This window comes from Lithobates pipiens, unplaced genomic scaffold, assembly GCF_037356315.1.
Source record: "Lithobates pipiens isolate NorthernLeopardFrog02 unplaced genomic scaffold, aLitPip1_a1.2 Scaffold_18, whole genome shotgun sequence".
Classification (NCBI taxonomy): Eukaryota; Metazoa; Chordata; class Amphibia; order Anura; family Ranidae; genus Lithobates; species Lithobates pipiens.
In genome coordinates this window covers 110,710,167-110,727,279 of record NW_027507758.1, presented here as the reverse complement: position 1 = coordinate 110,727,279, position 17,113 = coordinate 110,710,167, and positions in this window count along the sequence as shown.

Here is a 17,113-nt window from a genome sequence, read left to right as displayed (position 1 = left end):
GGGCCGAGGGAACAGACACACACCGGACTTTATAGCAGATAATGGCCGCCTGATAATGATAGGCAAACAGGCCGTGCACGCTCTGATGATCAGAATTTTTTTTTTTTTTAAATATGTTTTTTACTTTCTTTCTGTTAGTAAATTTTGTAACTAAGTCATTTCGCCTTCACTGATGTGCGCTGATGAGGCATCACTGATGGGCACTGATAGGCTGAACTGGTGGGCATTGATGAGGTGGCACTTATGGGCACTGATGAGGCTGCACTTATGGGCACTGATGGGGTGGCACTGATGAGGAGGCACTAATATGCTGCACTTATGGGCACTGATAGGTGACACTGATATGTGGCACTGATGAGCACTGATAGGCGGCACTGGTGGGCACTGATAGGCGGCCTTTGTGGGCAGCATGGATAGGAGGTACTGATGGGCACTGATGGGCATTGATGGGTGGCACTGATGGGCGACACTGATGGGCATTGTTGGACAGCAGTGGGCATTGATGGGCAGCACTGATAAGTGGCACTGATTGCCAGCACTGACTGGCTTCGCTAATGGGCACTGATTGGTGGCACTGGTGGGCACTGTATGGTGACACTGTATTGCTATAATGTAATCAGGGCACTGATGATCAGTGCCCTGATTACATTCCTAGATGTCCCCATGTGTGGAGATGCCGCTGATTAGCTCTCCTCATCACACACTCTGTCAGTGTGAGGCGAGGAGAGCCGACTACCAGCACTTCCTTGTTTACATGTGACTGGCTGTGATTGGACACAGTCGATCACATAGTTAAAGAGCCGCGGACATGTCCTAGCAACACGGCGTGGCCACGATCGCCACACTGCGTGCTCCCCTGGGCATGCGAGGGCGACTGTTCTGGGACGCCATCACATGACGGCATCCCAGAACGAGAGCCGCACCACCCCGCCGTCATTTGATAGTGGGAGGGCGGCAAGCAGTTAATAAAAGAAGCTGCTTACATCAGGTAAAAACAAAATCTGCAGTATAAAATAGCCCTCTAAGGGACTGTTTGGATTTACCTGCATCACCATGAGCCTGTAAACATTTTAATCCACCTGGCACTCTGGGTTCAGACATCTATGCACCACCTTGAAGTAATAAGTCAGACAACTCAGTGCATTTATATTATATTAACGTTTATTGTAATGCTTCAAAGAAGTTCTTGGTAATAGATCAACTGAGCTTTGGATAACAGTCCTAGCTCAGTAGAAGAATTCCTCTATAGTAATACAAATTAAGGCAGTTTGGCAATATAAGAATATTATATACATGTATGTACAATGAAATACCACTTGAACATGACCTGAAAGGATAAGCAAGAGTTAGGAATTAATACTGGCAATACTTCTAAAGGGAAACCCAGGCCAGCCTTACCCTTTAATCCTAATGAGAGATCCACCAAACAAGAATGGTAGGGGGCCCTTTAAGCAGTAATGACAACAATGTCCCAGTTGCAGGCCTGATGGTCTTCACCGGCAGTCGGAGCTCATTAACTATATACAATAATGTGCTGTAACAAGGTAATGGTATTTCTTGGAATGGTCGAAGCTAAAGGTGTCTATTTACAGTGTTCAAATAGAAGTACAGTAAAGTATTGCCAAGGTAAAGCTGTCTGTACACAGTGTCCCAATGAAGCAACAAAGAAAGGTTTGCAATGGTGGGCAATTGCCCTCTCTCCAATGACCAGAACGATTCAGAGCCTTCTGAATAGCGACTCCCAGAGAGGTGTCCTTGCAGCGGATCTGCTGTGATGATCACCTGGTGCGATGCATGAAGCGTGGGTTTTTCCAACTGCCAAGTTTATGCTGGACAGATGTCTGATGAAAAGCAAGCAGTGCTGAGCCCTCCTCGACCAGGATGGAATGTTGTGCACTGGGTTGTAGGCCGCACCTCACCCTGCCTGTACAGAGAGGTCCATTACACACGAGGCCCAGGAAGAAGAGAGCGCGGGCCGGTCTCTGGCCTCTTTTAAAGCTCTTTCCAGCAACCCCTCTTATCGTAGCAAAGATCCCTGGGATATGTAGTCCGAGTGTATAGTTATGTGGGGGAATAGCCATTCAGAGGAACTACTAATCCCACAATCCCTTTGGTATGGCCCACAAATACAATCTATGGAATGACAGTGAAACGATGTACTTTACAACCGTAGTCCACATTGCTACAATAACAATTATAGACAAACTTACAAAATCTGCAGGGGATCAAATAGTTATTTTCACCACTGGTTTACTGCTGCACTAAATTGTTTATCCAACCTCTATATTGCTGCATTTGTTATTGTTGAAAAGCTATTTAATAAGGTAAAAAAAAATGCCACCTATCATTGTCGCCTATCAGTGCCACCTATCAGAGCCCATTAGTGTTGCCTATTAATGCCCATCAGTACCACCTATCAGTGCAGCCTCATCAGTGCCTACCAGTGCCATCTTATCAGTGCCCATCAATGCAGCCTATCAGTGCCCATTAGTGCAGCCTATCAATGCCCATCAGTGCAGCCTCATCAGTGCCTACCAGTGCCGTCTTATCAGTGCCCATCAATGCAGCCTATCAGTGCCCATTAGTGCAGCCTATCAATGCCCATCAGTGCAGCCTCATCAGCACACATCAGTGAAGGAGAAAAATTACCTGTTTACAAAATTTTATAACAAACTATGAAAAGTGTCTTTGTTTTTTTTCAAAATTTTCGCCCTTTTTCCGTTTAGCAAAAAATAAAAAACCCAGTGGTGATTAAATACCACCAAAAGAAAGCTCTATTTGTGTGAAAAAAAATGATAAAAGTGTAATTTAGGTACAGCAGTGTATAACTGTGCAATTCTCATTCAAATTGCGACAGCACTGTAAGCTGCAAATTGGCCTAGGCAGGAAGGGGGTGAAAGTGCCCAGTAGGCAAGCGGTTAAGTGTCATCCTAATTTGGCTTGCCCCCATTCTTCTTATATGATAGAACAGTATTGTATAATCTGTGTGAGCTAAGACTATGTTACAATAAAGCACCCGCTTCTATTGTGTGTTGCCATTCTTTTTTTTTTTTTCTTAAATAGTTCTGAGTGTTCCTCTAAACATTTGCATATTCAAACACCTTACGTTCTAAATAGTATAGTATACAATACATAAAATAAAATTCTAGATCAGGATGCCTTCATAACAGTCACAGCAGGTGCACAGACCTAGGAATAAGAATGCACGCCCTTATTCTAAGCACTCTAGAGGCACTACCCAGTCCCAGACTGATATAACTAGAGAAACCGTTTAGTCAGCCGGGTGTGGCTGTGTATTCATTGCCTTCATTGTATTCATTGCCTGTATCCCTTCAAACTTCAGTAATGTAAGAAATATGGATCACCAGGAATAGGGAAGTGTTTGTCCATTATTGCTATCAGTTAGCTGATAAAATTGAAAAGCACACAAGGAGATTTGGTAGTACCGGGCTTTAGGGCTCATTCACATGGGCCCGTGACAGCAAGAAGAGCCCTGTTTTCCCCTTTGAGGCCTGATTTACACTTGTGCAGGTTGCAGTTTGCATATTGCAGGTGCATTTTGTGTTTTTCAATACACATTTTTAAGCCCAGGTTCACACTTACTGCGGGAATGAAATCACTTGTGCTGCATGGCAGGGTACATGCTGATTGGAGGAGAGAGCAGAGTAGCAAAGAGACAAGCTCATCTGTGTTTTTCTTTCATTGTTCATCCACAGATTTGGAGCGGAGAGGAGACCAGTAATTAAAGTTGTAACGACAGCATTAAAAGATAAGTCTCACCTCTCTGCCAGCCAGGAGTATGCTATGTAGCAGAACTGTTTAAATCTCAGGGCTGGGTGGATGGTAATAAAATTGTCTGGCATGTAAGGCGGCTACATTGAATACAATATTACCTTGGATTACAAGCATAATTCGTTCCAGAAGCATGCTTGTAATCCAAAGCACTCTCAAAGCGAGTTTCCCCATAAGAAATAAAGGAAACTCAGATGATTCGTTCCACAACCACTGCTGGTGTATGCAGTACTGTATGTGGCCAGAGGTGCGGGGGCGCTGGTGTATGCAGTACTGTATGTGGCCAGAGGTGCGGGGGCGCTGGTGTATGCAGTACTGTATGTGGCCAGAGGTGCGGGGTGCTGGTGATGCTCGGAGATGTTCGGAGACACTCGGGAACTATTGACACGCCTACCCCACCCAGCTGGGAGTGTCTCCAAGTGTCTCTGAGTTCTCCAGGAAGCACTGGGAGCCACCAGCGCCCCCGGACCTCTGGTCATATACCGTGTTACTCGTAAACTGAGGTATCACTGTATATTTCATCTGTGTTTAGCTGTTTCTCTGGAGTTCAGCTTTAAATGTGTAAAAGGATTTGAGCCTTGAACCTTTTTGGTGAGATTTTCCCTCACTTCCTGGATTTGAGTCTCCATCTCCTTTGTGAGACTTTCTGTTAGGCCCCTTTCACATGGGCTGACTGATCGGGTCCGCCGGTCTGTTTTTCATGCAGACCTGATCGGACCATCCATTACACTGTATGGAGTGGCTGATGTAAACAGACATGTGTCCAGTTTACACCTGCTTGCATCTGACCCGCCAAAAACAGACAGATAGGGGATCCATTCCCCATCCATCTAGTGGATCGGATAACAGTTGAATGTAAACGGACAGGCAGTCCGTTACATCTGACCGCCCATAGAGGAAAGTGGGCTTTGGCTTGTCATCTGCCTCCTCAGTGGTGATGAGATTCTCTGCTGAGAAGGCAAATCCACTGGAGGAGTCCGTCTATGTGAAAGGGGCCTTAGGGTTACACTCTCTGCCAGGGTGTGACAGATTCTCACTGGAACAGGAACTAAAGAGAAGGCTCCCCAAGGTAAACAAACACTGCAATCAAAATCTGGCAGAGGCTCTAACTCTTCCACGCTTTATTGAAAACATTTTGGCTGGGGTAGGCTTTAAAATCTACAAGTACAACTGCTTCTACCATCTAAGGGGACACAAAGGTTGCAAAATTTCATCTAACACTCTGAGTTCAGAACTAATGAAATAAAATTGTTAAAAAGCATAATTTTACATTTTATGTGTCAAATCAAATCATATTCTAAGGTTCTATGACTGTACTGACTATACACCGCTATAAAGAGAGGTGTTTTACAAGACATATAGCAGACAGATGGTTATGCACAATCTAGGTTGTAAGAATTAGAGTAAACAGATAGCAGGGTTCAATGTTCTTTAACAGATATATAAATGGTTGATATTGATTAGTTTAATTGTTTCATAGCAAGCAAAAATGACCGGGTCGTTGAACTGGCGTCTATGTTCATAAGGAAGATTTTTGAACCTGAATTCTTAGCCACCTGTAAAATCCAAAATTATAGCTGTGGATGAAATAAATGTGACTGAAATACCAAGCCTAGTTGTTGTACATGTGTTTTGTTACAGGAAAGAAATTTGCAAAGTGTATGACCTGCCTTAGGCCGCGTACACACGCGGGGACTGTTCGCCCAACTTTGTCCGTCAAACAGTTTCGGCAAACAGTCCGCTCAAAATTAGCATGGACGGACATGGCCACACACAACGGACAAACAGTTTGCTGAAACCGTGCGCGATGACGTGAACGGCACGTACGACGGGAAGAAAAATACGACGTCCTATACACTGCATTATAACTTTCGGCGTGTAAATCCTTTCTGAGCATGCGCGGAACTTAGTTTGACGAACAAGCCTACACACGAGCGGACTGTTCGCTGAAACAAGGTTTCAGCGGACAGTTTTTCGGAAATTCCGAAAAACCTTGTTCGTCAAACTGTCCGCTGAAACTGTCCGCTGAAAGCCCACACACGAGCGGACTGTCCGCCCAAACACTGTTCAGCGGACAAAGTTGGGCGAACAGTCCGCCCGTGTGTACGCGGCCTTACACACAGGTCTCTTCCCCATCCCAAGCCTGTGAATGGATAGTGTTGATGGTCAGCAGATACTATTCCCCTAATACCCATGAGTCTTCTTTGGCTCAAATGTTGGTCTTTGGAATATTGGTGCAAGAAACATCTACTATGTATGCCCTTTGATGAGTAATATTTTGGCGAATCCCTGAATAACCTAATCGAGGATATCACTGGGGGAAGGTGCACCCTTCTGCTATAGCAAAAGAGGACTAACCCTCAGTGTGAAAAAAGCTCTACCTAAGGCCGGCCATACACGGTTCAAATCTCAGGTGGTTCAGCAGGAACCAGGGCAGGCTGAATGTCCAAAGCTGAGCGATTGATCAACTTGGGTACAACAAGCCTGATGGATTCTCTTGCAATTATCACTAGTGGCTGCTATAGCCGCAAGCAATAATCACTGTCTTCTCCTGGAGGAGATGGCTTCTCACACCCTTAAAATCCCTCTCCTATTGTTGCAAGAAAGGGAGTTCTTGTAGGGTCCCAAACGCCGGTAATGAGGCATACAAATGCGGCAACAAATGTTAAATGGGTTCCCTAGTAAGACAGGTCTGTCCAAATGAGGATGGTTCTCTCACCGCGTGGTATTCCCTCGGTAAGGAGCAGAGGTAGCCACTCAGCTGGGCACTTTGAAGAAAGTCCAGTGTATGTGAGAAATTAGAGGTGATCTCATGGTGTGTCATAAGCTGGTAATTTAAATTTTTTTTTAGTAATCTAAAGATATCCTGGTGTGCGAGTGCCTGAAAAGTTGTTGTCCCCAAAAGAGGGATTAAAGGACTGGGATGTGGTGAAAAGGTGGTAGTCCTAAAGATGGAAAAAGAGTTTGGGACTTTATATGAAGCATGCGGCTGAATTCAACAACATAAACAGAAAGTTTTCTTTTGCTCAGGTGTGGGCGCCTTCTCCCCCAAATCAGCCATCCACGTGACATTGCCGATTACCCATTGGCCACATTGGAGTATTTATACTCCCCCCCCATATGGAATAGATGGGTCCCTGCTGAGCAGTTTGTCTATGGCCACTTAGTACTAGTTAGGTCACACGGGAGTACTTGTTACATCAAGGTAATATCAATTTGTTCAAATTTTAGTTAGTTTGTATTTTCACACTATTAGCCCTATGGCTTGGTTGCCAGTGCATCCCTCATTACTATGCTGCACTATCATATCTTTATATCTTATGTCTAACAGTAGATCACCCATTTCTCTAATACTTATACCCAGGGCCGGGACAAGGGGTGGGCAGGAGGGACAGCTGCCCCTGGCGCAATAATTTATTGCAGGGGTAGGGGGCACCCTGACCCTAACCCTAAGGGAAAGGGGGGCGCAGTTTGGCATCTTTGCCCTGGGCGCTGGATGACCTTGTCCTGGCACTGCTTATACCCAAGTTGTTATTAGTACACTAATATGGATTACTATGTGATCTTCTTAGTTCCCATCACTTTATTTTGCTTACTTAAAGTAATTTTTAATTATGATTGTATGTAAATTTTATGTATATTTTCTCTTTATACCATCTGTGGTTCAAATTAGGGGTATATTATATATTTAATGTTTTTATCAATAAATATATCTGCTCATACATAATGCGCAATGGGAGATTCTCTTTTATCCCCTATTCACATGTGCTGTGTGTGAATGTCCACATTGAAAGTCAATCTTGGGCATATAGGATTAGAAAGAGATACCAACTATTACCATTTGAATTTGTGGAGAGCCTACCACCACTATACCTCTAAAGTCCAATACCATCTATATAGAGGTAAGAGCATAGTGAGCACATGGTGGCATGCATGAAGAACGCACAATAGAGAACTTTCATTGAGGATAGTGATTGAAGTATTTTATGTACTTTTTGCACAAGTTCACGATTTTGGCTTTTTTGCACGTTTTTATGAACATTTTACCACCTTGTTTATGAATACTTGGGACTTTACTTTTGATATTGCGAGTGATTTATTTAGTGACTATTCACTTTAATTTTTACCACTCACCATAGTGGTTTTGATTTTCACTATTTTGCATTGTATTTGCACTGAATATTGCACAGTGATACGTATGCACCTATGGTCATTTATGTTTAAGCTTGCTGCACACGTTTATTGTTTACAGTAATTGCATAGATTATTGATATTATTTGCACATTTATTATATTGCACAGTAAGTTCAGTACACACAGTGAATAATTCTAATACTTGCATAGAAATTTGCTCAGTGTTATATCAATATACCTCTATAATTTAGCTTTATCAATGGTGCTGATCATTTTCATTATTTATTTGTTATTGGTGCATTGTATACACTCTAGAATGATCAAGCAGCAGTTGAGTGATTTGTTATAGTTTACTAGATTCACTTTGATAGCACGAGTGACCATCTATTACCATGTTCATTATCCTGTTGTTTTTATTGGCCTTTACCAAGCTATGTATGAACCTGTTACAATACGTGAGCATAGAATTTGGAATCTGTTGGTTTCGCTCTTTCCTGTTATCATGCTGTTAATGTTATGTACCATTCATGTTACCCACGTTATATTTATTACTATATGATTGTTATGTCGAATAAACTTTATAATCATGCTACTGGTTCATGCTATGTTACTATGTACATGCCATAACACTATTATTATACTATGTGATTGGGTTATCTACCATTATATACCCACCAGTCACTCTCTGTTCATGTTCTTCAATTCGGCCGCCATATAAAGTCCCAAACTCCCTTTTCATACTAACTTAATAGGTATACCCTGGCCTCATATAAAGTCCCAAATCCCTCCCTACCACCCCTCCTTTTTTTCAGTCCAAAAGATGGATCATGTGGTTTCAATTGTAGCCCCTGTAATTAAATGCTGTTGTACCTACTTTGGGATGGTATTAATTGGGAGTCATGGGAGACTTGATAAAGGGATGTCAATAATTGCCTTTTCCAAGTGTACTCTCTGCCCCTCTCTTCACCTCACTTCATAAACATTTATGTAGCTGCCAAGGGAGGAACAAAGGTAATAGTATAGAGTGCCCTTTAAGACAGTGGTCATCAACCCTGTCCTCAGGGCCCACTAACAGGCCAGGTTTTATGTATCACCTTGGGGAGATGCAGACTAGAATACTGCAATCACTGAGCAGCAAATTATGTCACCTGTGATGTATTTCAGTTATCTTGCAAACCTGGCCTGTTAGTGGGCCCTGAGGACAGGGTTGATGACCACAGCTTTAAGAGACAATCCCATGTACACAATCCTTTACCCACAGTTGATCCAGAAGAAGGCAAAAAACCCCAGTAAAGCATGATCCAATTTGTTACAGCAGGGAAAAAAATCCCTCCCGATCCCCCGAGAGGATTTTCCCTGGATCAACTTTACCTATAAATGTTAGTATTCAGATATATTATGTACATGTAGGAAATAATCCAGGTCGTTTTTGAAGCAATCTACTGAGCTGGACAGAACCAGCACTTGATGAAGTCTATTGCACATTTTTACAGCTCTTACTGTGAAGAAACCTTTCCATATTTGGAGATTAAATCTCTTTTCCTCCAGACAGAAATTGTGCCCTCTTGTGATGACCTTAAAGTGGATAACTCAACACCGAGTTCACTTTATGGACCACTTAATCCCCCCCTTAATCTCCTCCTCTCATGAGAGAATAAATTCAGTTCCTCTTATTTTTCCTCATACAGTAGCTGAGCTGAATTCCATGCCGCTTATCAGTTTGGTTGCCCTTCTCTGCACTTTCTCCAGTTCCCCAATATCCTTTTTGTGAACCGGTGCCCAAAACTGAACTGCATATTCTAGATGAGGTCTTACTAAATGCACATATATTCTGGACAGTAAAAAGTTGATGGTGGAACAAGAAGCAGCACCTTCTAAGTGTAGTAGGTTTAGTACTTTAATCAATAAAGAACATGAAAAACACTCACAAATGAGTGAATATATCCAGCATAGTTTATTAAAGCATCCGCCCTGTCCCGGTTAATGCCAAGTGTCGATGGCTTGCTGTAGCTGTTTGCGATCCAGCCACACTGGTGTATTCCAGTGCTTCCGGAAAGCTGAAATGGAGAGCAGCGGTGCAGGGAGACACTCAGGGATGACGTCACTTCCGTGTACAGGCTCAGTGAAAAGTTGATGCTGGTTGTAGTCATTCAGGGGATCTAATATCTGCTTACAGGAGGAAAGAACAGGGGTTCAGTAATTAGTGTGCTGCTACTTTTTCATTGTCCTATTGGTAGACTGGCAGGTCAAACCACAAGATTGGCTGTAAAATAGTTCACCTATATGTATTTTGACTGTACACGTAGCTGTGTGCTAATTGGTCCCGCTACATGCATACTGTATGTGGATTAAATTGTATTTTTTTTTTCTAATTCAGATTTAAAAGAGGCAAAATATTTAAAATATTAAAATTTAAAAAAAATGTATTTATATATTTACAAAAAGGTTAAAAAGTAACTGTCTCTTTAAACCTAGCAAAACATATGTGTTTATTTTGTTGAGAACAAAAGACTGTCTCGAAGAACAATGAATGGATAAAGCTCTTTAAGAAGAACTTTCTGACCAGGTTACCAAGGTCTTTCCATCAAGTAATTTATTACTCTAGACAATATGTTTAATTACTGTAGCATGCTGGAGTGTATAACACTTGCTCACTGAAGCAACCAGCAGAGGAAAGCATACTATATTTTTCAGAAGTGGTATATTCTTGCTGAATAATGCGACTTCAAAACCGCACTGGCGTGAGCCAGGGCTTAAAGGGAACCTGAAATCTGTTATACAAACATTAAACTTTTACAAATGTATAGTTTGCTGACCATATGGATTGCAGTTTTTGTCTGAACTCCAGACACTCTCCATACTCCTTGCCCCTCCCCCCCCCTCCAAATAATCACTTTGTTACAAAAAAAAATCCAATTTATAAGCCCAAATATTTACCTAAATATAATGTGCCAAATATGGTAGAGGAGGGGGAAGGAGGACATAAATAAAATAGATTTTAGTTTATAAATGAATTTGAAAAAGAATGCCCTCTGAGGCCGCGTACACACGCGGGGACTGTTCGCCCAACTTTGTCCGCTGAACAGTGTTTCGGCGGACAGTCCGCTCGTGTGTGGGCTTTCAGCGGACAGTTTCAGTGAACAGTCCGCTGAACAAGGTTTTTCGGAAATTCCGAAAAACTGTCCGCTGAAACTTTGTTTCAGCGAACAGTCCCCTCGTGTGTAGGCTTGTTCGTCAAACTAAGTTCCGCGCATGCTCAGAAAGGATTTACACGCCGAAAGTTATAATGCAGTGTATAGGACGTCGTATTTTTCGTCCCGTCGTACGTGCCGTTCACGTCATCGTGCACGGTTTCAGCAAACTGTTCGTTCGTCGTGTGTGGCCATGTCCGTCCATGCTAATTTTGAGCGGACTGTTTGCTGAAACTGTTTGACGGACAAAGTTGGGCGAACAGTCCCCGCGTGTGTACGCGGCCTGACTCTCACGGAAGGCAATATGCCCAAGTGACCAAGTTGCCTTACACATCAACTACCCATGGACATCTTGGCACAAAAAAGTCATCTTAACCACTTGTTGCCCAGCCTATTGTCAAATGATGGCTGGGTGGGACATTCGTCATTCCCGGTGGATGTCATATGATGTCCTCCCGGAACATGCCTCGTGCACGTCCATGGGCCATGCTCCGCCACGATCTGTCATCGGCTGTGTCGATGACAGAACAGTGTAGTGGCTCACTGCCAGTACCATGCGATTGCTGTGATGAATCACAGCAGATCACATGACAATTGTAAACAATGGATGGCTTTCTTTCATGCCATTCATTCTGTACAATTGTGTTGCTACTGTGATTGGCCACAGTGATTACATGATACAGACAGGGCCAATCACAGCTTATCTGTACTGTGTGATTAACTGCGGTCAATTACAGCAATTCACATCAAAACACACTGGATGAATCAGTTTCATTCAGTATAAATGGTTATTTATACCAGTGAAATTCAAGCAATTATAATGTGTAAAAAAATTAAAAAAGATTTCCTGATCACTTTCCCAGAGTAGTACAGTTTTACTATGATAACACTGTATTGCTCTGGTCACAGAGTTTTAAAAATACATAGAATTTTTTTTTTAACCACTTGCCGACCGCCGCACGACGATATACGTCGGCAGAATGGCACGGGCAGGCATATGGGCGTATATATAAGTCCCTGCCTGCCCGCGGGTGGGGGGCCCGATCGGGCCCCCCCCCGGTGCCTGCGGCGGTCGGCATTCCTTCGAGAGCGATCCGGGATGAGGGGGCGGCCATTCATTCATGGCCACCCCCTCGCGATCGCTCTCGACGAATGGAAATCCCCCGTGACATCACTTCCTCTCCTGTAATGTAAACACAGGAGAGGAAGTGATGTATTCTCTCCTCCGTGTCGGTATTTTTCGTTCCGACACGGAGGAGAGCGGATCGGTGAGTTGCACCAACACTCTACACACACAGTAGAACATGCCAGGCACACTCACACCCCCCCTTTACCCCCCGATCACCCCCCCAATTACCCCTGCCCCCCAGTCACAGTGACACCAATGTCATTTTTTTTTTTTTTTTTTTTGCATTGGTGTCATTTGTGACTGTAATAACTGTTAGGGCAGTTAGAGTTAGCCCCCTTTAGTTCTAATGTACCCCCCTAACCCCCCCAATAAAGGTTTAACCCCGTGATCACCCCCCGTCGCCAGTGTCACTAAGGCTGGGTTCACATTGCAGCGGTTTATGAGAACGAATGTGATTCGCACCGCACTGCAGTGCAAATCACATCCGATCTCTGTGCGATTCGAGTTCAGCCATTCGCCGCACCCGCCGCACCCGCCACACCCGCCGCACCCGCCGCAAATTCGCACGGGACCCTTTTTTTGGCCCGCAGCAGAATCGGATCGCATGGGTGTTCACACCATGCGATCCGAGTTTGCAGATCGCACTGCGATATGCGAACTGATCTGGGGGTGTCAGTAACATTTCACTGACACTCCCAGCAGTTCGCATAGGGCAGTGTGAACTGCCGCCGGGAGGCATGCGATGCGGGAACCCGCCGCGGATTCGCGGCGTTTCCGCATCGCTCCAGTGTGAACCCAGCCTAATAAGCGATCATTTTTCTGATCGCCGTATTAGTGTCACAGGTGACGCTAGTTAGGCAGGTAGGTATTTAGGTTCGCCGCAGCTTTTTATAGCGCCAGGGACCCCCATATACTACCGCATAAAGCCCCCTGATTGCCCCCTAGTTAACCCTTTCACCTGTGATCACCATATAACTGTTACAGGTGACGCTGGTTGGTTAGTTATTTTTTTATAGTTTCAGGGCACCCGCCATTTATTACCTAATAAAGGTTTAACCCCCTGATCACCCGGCGGGTGTCATTTGTGACTAATAACTGTTAGGGCAGTTAGGGTTAGCCCCCTTTAGTTCTAAGGTACCCCCCTAACCCCCCCAATAAAGGTTTAACCCCGTGATCACCCCCCGTCGCCAGTGTCACTAAGGCTGGGTTCACATTGCAGCGGTTTGAGAACGGATGTGATTCGCACCGCACTGCAGTGCAAATCACATCCGATCTCTGTGCGATTCGAGTTCAGCCATTCGCCGCACCCGCCACACCCGCCGCACCCGCCGCAAATTCGCACGGGACCCTTTTTTTGGCCCGCAGCAGAATCGGATCGCATGGGTGTTCACACCATGCGATCCGAGTTTGCAGATCGCACTGCGATATGCGAACTGATCTGGGGGTGTCAGTAACATTTCACTGACACTCCCAGCAGTTCGCATAGGGCAGTGTGAACTGCCGCCGGGAGGCATGCGATGCGGGAACCCGCCGCGCATTCGTGGCGTTCCCGCATCGCTCCAGTGTGAACCCAGCCTAATAAGCGATCGTTTTTCTGATCGCTGTATTAGTGTCACAGGTGACGCTAGTTAGGCAGGTAGGTATTTAGGTTCGCCACAGCTTTTTATAGCGCCAGGGACCCCCATATACTACCGCATAAAGCCCCCTGATTGCCCCCTAGTTAACCCTTTCACCAGTGATCACCATATAACTGTTACAGGTGACGCTGGTTGGTTAGTTATTTTTTTATAGTTTCAGGGCACCCGCCATTTATTACCTAGTCTCACTAGTGTACCCCTAAATTTAGGGGTGTCTACTTTCCAAAATGGGGTCATTTGGGGGGGGTTTGTGCCATCTTGGCATTTTATGGCCTTCAAAACTGTAACGCCCTTAGAAAGCCTGAAGGCGGTGCTTGGTTTTCGGGGCCCCGTACGCGGCTAGGCTCCCAAAAAGTCCCACATATGTGGTATCCCCGTACTCAGGAGAAGCAGCAGAATTTATTTTGGGGTGTCATTTCACATATGCCCATGGCATGTGTGAGCAATATATCATTTAGTGACAACTTTGTGAAAAAAAAAAAAAAAAAAAAAAGTTTGTAATTTTCCCGCAACTTGTGGCAAAATATAAAATATTCCATGAACTCAACATGCCTCTCAGCAAATAGCTTGGGGTGTCTACTTTCTAAAATGGGGTCATTTGTGGGGGTTTTGTGCCATCTTGGCATTTTATGGCCTTCAAAACTGTAATAGGTAGTGAGAAGTGAACTCAAAAATTTACGCCCTTAGAAAGCCTGAAGGCGGTGCTTGGTTTTCGGGGCCCCGTACGCGGCTAGGCTCCCAAAAAGTCCCACATATGTGGTATCCCCGTACTCAGGAGAAGCAGCAGAATTTATTTTGGGGTGTCATTTCACATACGCCCATAGCATGTGTGAGCAATATATCATTTAGTGACAACTTTGTGTAAAAAAAAAAAAAATAATTTTTTTTTGTCATTATTCAATCGCTTGAGGCAAAAAAATAAAATATTCAATGGGCTCAACATGCCTCTTATCAATTTCCTTAGGGGGTCTTCTTTCCAAAATGGGGTCATTTGGGGGAGTTTTGTACTGCCCTGCCATTTTAGCACCTCAAGAAATGAGATAGGCAGTCGTAAACTAAAAGCTGCGTAAATTCCAGAAAACGTACCTTAGTTTGTAGATGTGACAACTTTTGCGCAAACCAATAAATATACAATTATTGACTTTTTTTTTACCAAAGACATGTGGCTGAATACATTTTGGCCTAAATGTATGACTAAAATTGAGTTTATTGAATTTTTCTAATAACAAAAAGTAGAAAATATCATTTTTTTTCAAAATTTGCGGTCTTTTTACGTTTATATCGCAAAAAATAAAAATCGCAGAGGCAATCAAATACCATCAAAAGAAAGCTCTATTTGTGGGAAGAAAAGGACGCAAATTTTGTTTGGGTACAACATTGCATGACCGCGCAATTACCAGTTAAAGCAGCGCAGTGCCAAAGTGTAAAAAGACCTCTGGTCATTTACCAGCAAAATGGTCCGGTATGTATTTATATATTTGACATACTGTTACCAGTCAGTGTCCCTGGTCAGCGGCACACCCCATGTATAATAACGCTGTACTGCACTGGTGATAGTATGTAAAAATAAAAAAAAAAATATATGGAAAAAATGTTTTTTTTTTAACTTTTTGGTCTTTTTTTCCCATTTATTTAGCAAAAAAAAAAACTGAACAGGAAGGGGATGAAAGTGCCCTGTATTGAAATAGGTAAATTACTAGGCTGTTGGAATCACTCTTCAGATAAACAAAAACCACATATATCCGCACAAATCCCATCTTTGTTGGCATTGTCATAATGACACAGTACCCTTTCTTACATCTGCTAGAGCTGCCCCCTACTGAAATCCTTCTGGGGAACAAAAACATCTCAGATCCATCCACAAGTATATTGTTCCTTCCTGTTAATGCTCCCCCCTTCCCCAAGGCTCAATCTTCTGCAAAGAAATCTCTAAGTAGATTCTTTATTTCTATGACCCAAGCCCTCATCTCCATACATTGGTACACCAAAGTGGTTCAGACTATTCCAGAGTGGGCTGCCGAGGTCTGCTGACTAATGAGTGTCACGTACCTGGTGGAAGGAGCCCGGAGTGCAGGGAGCGGCCTCTCGTAAGCCTCTGGCTCGAGATCCCCTGAGAGTGGGAACAGGGACTCTAGAGGTCAGAGGGCACAAGTGCCGAGTCAGTGATGGTAGGTTTGGCCCTGGAGCTGGCGTCAGACAGCGGCGGGTGCAGGCAGGTGGTTCTGGAACAGCTGGTGAGCAGTCAGCGGCTGGCAGCAGGTGCAGGAGATAGTACAGGAACGGCTGGCAGGCGGGCAACAGGCAGCAGCGGTCACAGAAGGCAGACTGGAGCGGCTTGCAGGCGGCAACTGACGACAGCGGTCACAGATGGCAGACTGGAGCGGCTGGCAGGCGGCAACAGGCGACAGCGGTCACAGATGGCACACTGGAGCGGCTAGCAAACAGCAGGGTCAAACACAGGCCGGGTCGTCAACGGGCAGGCAGCAGAAGTACCGAAGGAGAAGGCAGAAGTCCGAGGGTCAAGGCTGGCAGCAAGCAGGAGTAATCAGGAACAGGCCGGGTAGATCAGAGGCAGGAACAATCAGGTTAGCAGAGGTAACTCACAGGAACGCTGTAGACAGAACAGCACCGGGCCACTAGAACGGATTCCTTAAAAAGCCCTCTGGGCACCAAGAACGGTCGCACGGCGTGCCCGCGCGCGCCCACGTGAAACCGTGCAACCGTTCGTGACCCCGCGCACCCGCGTGCGCACGTTCGCAACCTCGCGCACCCGCGTGCGCACGTTCGCAACCTCGCGCACCCGCGTGCGCCCGTTCGTACCTGCTCGCACCCGCGTGCGTCCGTTCGCGCTAACGCGTGCCCAGGGAGACCTATTAGCGCTCAACGAACCAATTCTGTGAATAGGTCTTCCATGGGCCGCTGGATCTCGGGAACGACCATGACAATGAGTCAAGTCTATCATAGTCACTGAGCTATGACTAAGCACTGTTAAGTGTGAAACGCGTCAGTTTGTTTGTCCCATTTTTTGCTGTGGCTTGTATCTGTTGGACTTTTTACAAAAAAGGCTATATTCCGGAGTGCGGCTGTCCAGAACTTCCTTTTTGCCTCATGTTTCTATCATAGTCACTCCAATGATTATTATAACAGTCTTTGTCTTTTATGTTTTTAATAAAATAAAAAAATGCATAAAATGAATGTTTTACAACAGCAGTGCACCAAATATAGGCCAAG